This window comes from Stigmatopora nigra, chromosome 1 (genome assembly GCF_051989575.1).
Source record: "Stigmatopora nigra isolate UIUO_SnigA chromosome 1, RoL_Snig_1.1, whole genome shotgun sequence".
NCBI lineage: Eukaryota > Metazoa > Chordata > Actinopteri > Syngnathiformes > Syngnathidae > Stigmatopora > Stigmatopora nigra.
In genome coordinates this window covers 15551053-15560154 of record NC_135508.1, presented here as the reverse complement: position 1 = coordinate 15560154, position 9102 = coordinate 15551053, and positions in this window count along the sequence as shown.

The following is a 9102-nucleotide window of genomic DNA, read 5'->3' as shown; positions in this document are numbered from 1 at the left end:
GAATCACCAAATCAAATTAATAAGACAGAAAAGCTGCAAAAAAACACTTGCAACACTCAAACTAACGAACATTTTCAAGTAGCTCAGAAATGACATGTTTGGCTGCCATCGACTGCTATTAACGTTCAACTCATTTTGACTTACAAATCAGTCGGAGAAATACACTATTTTTGCATGAGAATTTGACTCCACCCTCTACTATATAAAAATGACCTGCCTCATCTATTTAAGTTATAACTGAAAATCACAGTGGAGATAATGTAGTGCCTCTATCTGTGTTCAATTATAGTTTTGTTATAAATACATTTTCACTATGGTGTTGGTTAGCGCTTCAGCCTCACAGTTCTGGGGTCCTGGGTTTGAATCCAGGTTGGTCCACCTGTGTGGAGTTTGCATGTTCTCCATTGGCCTTTGTGGGTTGTCTCTGGGTAATCTGGTTTCCTCCCACATTTCAAAGACATGCTGATTTAACACTCAAAATTGTCCATGAGTGTGAGTGGGAATGGTTGTTCGTCTCCCCGTGCCCTTCGACTGGCACGCCGCAAGCCACTGATTCTCGCCCGTAGTCAGCTGTGATTGGTTCCAGAACCACCCGCAACCCTTGTGAGGATTAAGTGGTTCAGAAAATAAATGAATTACTATGGTATGTTTTTTTCTTCTTCATTTACCCAATACTGGTGTCCTACAATACATGTGATGTTTTCCATTTAGATCTACTCTTTTGGGTCACTTCCTGTTTATTTGAAGGAATTTCAAGTTATGTACTGTTTATTTTGAGGTGTTTGTGTGTCACTTAGTGGTATTGGGTCATTTTCTATTGATCTAGGACTATTTAATGAATAAATACATTTCTCAATGAATGCAAATTTCTTTTAAAATCTGATTAAAATAAATGAAACCTCAATATACTCTTTTAAATTGGAATTAATTCTTAGTTTCATAGTGCATAAATGATTGACTGCAATTGACGATTTATTGATTTAAAGTGGATGTGAATCCCGATTGCTGTGGACCCTTTCGATGTGAAACTAAACTGGACGACTATCGCTGTCAATGGCAGCTAAAGAGATCAATGAGACACATCTCGTCTTTTATCAGCACGTGCGCACTGTTGCAAATTAATTACATTTAGGGGTCTATTTGTAGCCCCCTCCTTTTCCAGCTTGTTTAAAAGCCCTCATAGTACATGATTAGCGCACAGTTCCCCAACCTGGCAGCGAGTGGCGGCTAGGTCGGGAGGTCGCCCAAATGAAAGAGAACAACTTCATTGTGAGATGACTGGCCCATAAATCATCGGCCCTTTTCTATAAATCACGGCAGATGGCAGGGAGCGAGGCGAGGCTCATGGGAGCTGCGTGCGGCCCCGCTGCATGATGGGAGAAGCGTTGGCTAGGCTGGCAGAGGCGCAGGGTCACTTCCCGTTTGCGGACGGGAAGAGGCCCGAACGCTTCCTTCCCCCCGTCCAGATGACGAGACGCGAGACCCCGCAGGTCCTCGCGCCGTGCCCGTTTAAGAGGCCTCAGCTGTCTGCTTAATATGGAGACAATTTCATTGACTGCCGGCCCTGAGATTCACTGACACCTGTCCGCTTGACACTGTGTGTCCACCTGGGAGGAAGTTTGCCTTCATTATTCATCACGGTGGCGCTCATGCTGTTTCACATGGATCCATCTTGTCGGGCGTTATTGGTGAAGTAGCCGGTAAAGTCAGACCCATAACATCAAATTAGTGTATTGCTCAAATTTGATCTCTTTCGTATTTAGGAAAGAAAGTCAGTTTAGCCCTATATTTGAGTGAGAATTCATCCGTTTACAAGTTAGCGTACCATGTCTTGTTACCATTGCGATGTCCGCGTGTGCAATACTCACATCACAGGAGATACTTTCATTTTTCTAAGTCATTGTTTCTCTCCGCTCTATTTGCTGACAACAACTTCGTAAAGCTGCCTTGTGTGACATAAATGAGTGGTGACAATTGCTCATTAAGGGTTACCTTGATCTTGGACACTTCAAATGTGTGCCTCAATTATATGCTTCCATTGGGCAGCCTTTGATGGTAATGGGAGGGTCTCAGCCACACCCCTACCAGACCCTATTTCCTCCCCTTCCTCTTCCTGTGTCTCCACATATAAAAGCTTGAATCAATTAGTTACATAATTGGTTTAGATTGCTGGGACTTTAAAAGGAACCGGTTGCTTAAGTTTACATTCTTTTGGACCTTTTTAACATATATCTATATTTGGTGTGTTTACAATTTATGTTACAAAAGTTCAAAGTTCATTGCCTGTCCGGTTAATTTTTGATAAGATTTGCAATACTTAATGAACATCTTTTGAAAATGCTTAATTGCCTTTAATGTGTTGTTTTCTTTTAGGGTAGACCTATATGTCAAATTTTAGTCGAAATTTGCATAAATAAGTGTATCCCAATTCTTTTTGCATTGAAAAAAATCTCAAGGTGCACCTCATCTCATCTCTTTTTCTGAACAGCTTGATCTTCATGAGGGTTGTGAAGGGTTCTGGAGCCCATCCCAGCTGACTCTGGGCCAGAAGCGGGGGACACCCTGAATCAGTAGCCAGCTGATCGCAGGGCACAAGGAGACGGACAACCATGAACTCTCACACCCATACCTAAGGGCAATTTAGCATCCAATCAGCCTACCATAAATGTTTTTGGAATGTGAGGAGGAACTGGAATACTCGGACGAAACCCATGCAGGCCTGGGAAAAACATGCCAATTCTACACAGTTGGACATGGCCCGGATTTGAACACAGGTCCTCACAGCTGTGAGGCCGACACGCCAACCACTTGCTCCACTGGGCCGCCCCTCAAGCCACGTCACAGCTGAAAATCTTGAATTTTTGACACTCTGTAGCTAATATTATTAATATAAAAACATTCTCTACAAAGTTTTATCCACAATATTTGTCTATTTATTATCTGTGGCAGCCTTAGTTTGTAGATGGCCCTCCAAAGGGAACCAAAACTATAATGTGGCCCTTGTCAAAGATGAGTTTGGTCACTCATCTGGTGCTGTATGTGTCACCAATTCTGTCCAACCTAGAATTTATTTGAAGTTTGTTTCATAACAGCTTTCAGTCACAAAGCAGGATGGATTCTTGCCAAGGACAGTGGGTGATGTCCAAGGTTGAATGGCCTGTAAGGGAACAATCCCCCCCGACCCTCCACACGTACACACACACACACTCCATGTCTTGGGTGTCATCAATGCAAATGATGGTTTGATAATTTTAATAACAGAGTCGGCGTGATCTGTCCTTTTTTCTTCCAATTTTCATCAGACGAGGGTTGCGTTCCATCATCAGAAAATAAACACCATCCATCATCCTTGTCATGATTAGCTGCTGACAAGCCGAGCTGTGCTGAGCATAAATATTCCGTAACACAGCAACCGGGGTGCCTCACGCGGTTCTGCTCAGTTTGTTGGACTAGCCGAGAGAAACGCCGGTTGAAGTCTTACATCAGAGGAGGAGGGCAGCATTGACTGACTGTTAAGTCCAAACACAAAAAGGCTGGTGGGGGTCTGATCCCTCTGCTCTCCCTGCTTCTAATTGCAGGGAAAAAAACTTTGCTTGGCACTGAGAACAGAATGTTTGTAAGCACACAGGAGAGAAAACAATCCAACTTTGAGAAACATCAGCCTTGCATCAGGTGTTGAATGTTTGATGCTTCTTCAATCTCAGTGTTCTTGTCAAGAATCTAAACAAAGCTGAAGTTATGTTTCAACAAGCCTTTTTTGACTCTCCTGATAATTTTGTAAAACAGACTGGTCTCTGGTTGGAACTAGAATGAGGTGTTGTTCAGACCTGGGGAGAACATGCAAATCTACACAGGTGCTCAAACCTGGACTTGAACCCAGGATTCCAGAGTTGTGAGGCCGACACGCTTCACCGGGCCACCCTTATTCTCTGAATATCATTATTTTATTAAGTACTACAGAATTAAACAAGTTCCTTAACTAACCAACAGAATTTACCAGTTGTGGACCGTCAGGGCCTGCAAGGCCTTCTCTGCTGGCTCAAAAAAAAAAAAAAATCGGAATCACAGACTGATGTTAATTGTATTTTGTCCTTGAATACTTATTAAATAAATCCAAATTGTCTGTCAGATTCCCATGATTGCTTTCCCCTGGTGGGCTGCTTCCAGATGTGTTTTGATATTTAAGTGTTTAACCAATCAGATTTCAGCCATTATTTGTTGCCAGGGTCAGAAATCTACCTGGAGTCCTTCACAGTCAGTTCAGCAGGCCCTGCAGCATAAAATACTTAGTGTGGATAAAACTGTTGCTTTAACCAATCAGATTTACCGACACTAATGCCGTCTCGTATGGAGGTGTCATCGCTTTCACAAACTATGATTGGCTAGTGATAGAGTGGACTAGCCAGAGCTAATTAACTATCTGCAACGATCGGCACAAGCAAATATATCATTGTGTTGATTTAATAGCGTAGAAGAAATGGATATGGTTGCAGATTTAAATACACGTTATCATAAAGAACAATATTTTTGTGTGTCTATTTTTAATGTGCATGACCAAGGTCAGAGTTCGAATGGTCGACGCTAACCTTCAAAATGGCGGATGAGCCAAGAGGCAGTTTGAGAGTGGACTTAAGAGCAGCTCAAAAGTGACGACTTGCCAGAGAAAGACCACATAAAGCTCTTACAGGACAATGCAGCACATTTGGTATATTGCCCTTTGGGGATTTCGAAGCACCAGTTCTCATTTTAAGAGTGCTTGATGCTTCATTTTCATTAAATTTGGATGAATACTTGGATATTATACAATAAACAAATACTACATAAACCTTCCAACATTCTCCAAAGTGCGGAGTTCAGAGAACCATCTTCAATTTGATTTACTTTTTACGGTCCACACAGAATTACGTGGTGGGCCGCATTTGATACTCTTACCACACGAAGTACTGCTGTTGCAAGTACAGTGTTCCCCCGCTTATCGCGGTTAATGCGGACCAAGACCCCCGCAATAAGTGCATTTCCGCGAAGTAGGGGTGCCCCTTCAAAAATGCTTAAAGAAACGTGTAACACGTGCACAAAAGCACCACCGAGCAAAAACATCATTGTAGCCCGTATGGAGGATCTTCTGCAGTTTTTTTGCACGTAAGAAACATCGTTATTGGGAGTTGTGAACATTGTTTTTTTTGGGCGGTGAAGATGCGCCTGTAAACAGCCGTGACGTCATCAATGCGATTCCTGAACTCTCACCATGTTATTGACCATTTCTTTGGCCTTTTTTGATGCAATTTCTAATTCTTATTGAATATTTTGTTTCCACCTCTTGTAAAATGATGTAATTTATAATTTTAACTTAATATCTTAAAAAAAAAGAAATCCTGAAAAAAATCCGCGAAGCTCTGAGTCCGCGATAGCTGAAGCACGAAGTAGCGAGGGAACACTGTATATCATTCATCAAGCAGGAACACCATTTCTTTTTTTTTTTTTAAATAGGATTTATTATAAATAAATTCATACCCTTAATGTTCTTGAGCGAGAATATTTCTATTGGGGCCACAGCATAGGGACACGAAAACAGCTCTGCTTATTCCACCAGTCCTAAAAACAACGTATCAATATATAGTTTGGCTGTCACTCTCATCAGAATATAGTGGTTGACATTCCCTGCATATTTTTTGCAGTTTTGAAACCTCCAGAAGGTGGACTGGCAGATAAGGATGAGAGGCCACAGTCGCGGGAAGCTTTAATGAGGACCTCCATCCTCTCAGACCCCAGAGGAGAGCCCCGAAGGTGTAAAGCTGGAAGGTGGCAGCACTGACCTCCCTCAGCACAGTTTCCCACCCCCGAAAACACACAGCACCAAGTCTGACCCATGGCGGAACCTTTTGTGGAGTGACACGAATAAGGCGTATATTGACGACTAGGTTTTCTCACCAAGTCTCATTCTTATCAGTTTGCTCTCATGCTAATTAGTATCAAATTCGGAATGTTCGAAGCATCTTGTGTAGTTGAAACCTCACCGTGTACTAGTTTCCTCTGCTATAAGCTGCTAATACAACCAAGTTAGCCAAACATATGGCATGGCGTTGTAAAACAGATGTTATTTAGCATAGCGACGCATCGTGAATATGCATGCGTTTTTTTTTTCTTCTGCTCATGACACTAAGGTGCCAACATTTACTCATTTGTTAGATTTGTTTGTCAAGGAGCGATGCTGGGACTTGAACATGGTACCAATACCAAAGGCTTCAGATCCATTTCTGCGTTGACCCCAGTTTCCGAGGATGAACATTATTCCGAGGTCCTTCGTTAATATTGAGTAGGCACTGACATAGGGAGCGGCTTTAATAATGCATGAGTCCCTCAGGGGCCACCATGCAAAAAGTGCAAGGTGATTTAGATAATCTCTGACAGACGCCGTTTAGCCGCTCGTTCTGATTTTCTCGCAAAGTGGACCTCTCGCCAGCATCTGCTTAGCAGCCCGATGTGTGATTCATACTTTGCTACTGGAAGTGTGATCCACAACTGTTCTGATGCACTCATCAAGTCACCAAGTGGAATGGATCAGTAGCCGAACCCATGAGGTCATTTCCATATTACTCTAATGGAAATGAATGAGGCATCTGCGTTTGCCCGGCGCTATCCATCATCGGCGCTGACACGGGTGGCTGGAGCGCATTGCCGCCATACAGCCTCGTTAGCCCGACGCTTTTGTAATATACCCGTGATTGCGAGTTGTCTGACATGTGACCGCGTTAGTGCGAGGTGGTCGGAGAATCTCCTTGGGCTTGAACTGACTGACCAGCATCACATGACGGTCTTTTCTAACCACTTGGCTTTATAAGGCTAAATTCAACTGTGGATGTCGTAATATCAATGAAAATGTGCTCACATCCTAACTTAAGAGGGAGAACTTCTGTTTTGGATTTTTTCCACTGATTTATTCAAGGTTGTGCATAATCCTAACCTGGCACACCAGGTGGACTGTTAAATGTATCCACCACAGAAATGTTTCGCAGCCAATTGAGACCATTTTCATGGGAGGAACCTTCCAAAAAAATATACAGCTACTGATCGTAAGATGGCTTTTCCTGTCACACTCATCTTGAACCAGTACACATTATGACATATTGGTCGAAAGAAGCGCAAAAGCATCCTTTCTGGGGTTAGGGTTATTATACTGAGTTACAACAAACATGCCAGAATGTACTTGTCACTGGACCACAGTTACTTCTGAAATGTACAATTTGGAAGTTATATTTAAATGTAAAATTTGGAAGTTATATTTATCATTTTATTGTCTCATTAAAGAAATTGACAATTGCAAAGAGTGGTTTTGAACTCACTCATGAACTCATGTTCTGAGCATTGTACTTGCCACTGGATCACAGTGAGTTCTGATATTCACAATTTGGAAGTTATATTTATCCTTTAATTATCTCAATAAAGAAATTGACAATGGCAAAGAGAGGATTTGAACCAACTCCTGATTTGGACTTCACCGTCTCAAACTCTGAGCAATGTACTTGCCACGTATGAGTGTGAGGCTGAATGGTTGTCCGTCTCATTGTGCCGTGTGATTGGCTGGTAACTAAGTCAGGTTGTCCTCAAAAGTCTCTATCAATTAATCGATGATTGTGGTTGCCCTAATTGACAAACTTAATGAAGGAAAAGAGGATGAGGATGTCACCTGTGAAAAAATACAGTACATACTGTACTTTTTGCAGTCACGGTTATTGCGACAGTAGCTGGATCACTACCCGGTTTTTTCGCACGCCAAATCTTCACATTAAAATTCCGTTAATACATCACGAGAACCAAAACGTGCTTTTTGTCAGACGATGAATAATTTGGGTCAGAGATTACATATAATATATTATATAGTCCGAACAATAATAATTAAGATTTCTCCACCGTTCCGAGGGACGGGAAAGTGTTGATGAAACTTTTATATCAGGCGGTGACGAGTTGTTCTTAACAAGTACGGTCTATCATGAATAAACGAGGGCGCCTTTAGTGAGATCTTAGCGTACCGCCACCTCTGCTTGGACTTGAGCCTGCGGCTATTTTCCCTCACTCTTCTATTTTCTAAGAGAAGAAGGAAGTTGAGATCAAAGGTGTCCGTGGCTGAGTTCCCTGACAGACTCCCATCATTTGTTCCCGCTGTGGGCACTGAGCACCGCCTTTCGCAAGTGCTCAGCCGCTTTGTTGTGCGTGTGTGTGTGTGTGTTTGAGCCTGCCGTCCTCTGGGCCTCGCTGTCACAGCTCATATTCAAGTACAGCCCGACTAACCGCTTCCTCCTGTTAGCATCTTTTTTCATCACATTCCCAGCCACAATTGACACGATGTCTGTCTTTTGTCAGAGAGGTAGGATGAGGTCAAAGGAAACCTTTTCAAATCTGCCTCCAAGGAGGTCTTGTAGACCCGAAACAAGGAAACTGGGTGAAAGGAAAAGGCCGATATTCTTTCCCAACTCTCAGCAGAACCTTTTTATGCTGTTGCCAGTATGGCTCGTGAAGAGTTTTTTATGTATTTACTTTCACACCAATTGTTTGGCCTACATTTGTATATCTCACCTCATCTCATTTTCGGAACCGCTTTATCCTCATAATGGTCGCAGGGGGTGCTGGAGCCTATCCCAGGTAACTGCGGGCCAGAGGCGGAGGACGCTTTGAATCGCAGGGGACAAGGAGATGGACAACCATGCACACTCACACTAATACCTAGGGGCAATATAGAGTGTCCAATCAGACTACTATGTGTGTTTTTGGAATGTGGGAGGAAACCGGAGTACCCAGAGGAAACCCACGTACCTGGAGGAAACTCCACACAGATGGACATGACCAGAATTTGAACCCAGGACTCCAGAGCTGTGAGGCCGATGCGTTAACCACTTGGTCTACCGGCCCGCACAAATTTGTATATGAAAAGATGAATTATAGATTGGAAAGGAAGAGGATTTTTGTGTGTGTATGTATATGGACTTTAATGGGCATGTTGATTATGTGTCGAATAGAATTCATCCAAGAATGTCATTCTCGTGGTGCACTGGTCATATGGTAAAATAACCAAACTGTTTCCATGAAGATTGATCCAAGATGAATAAT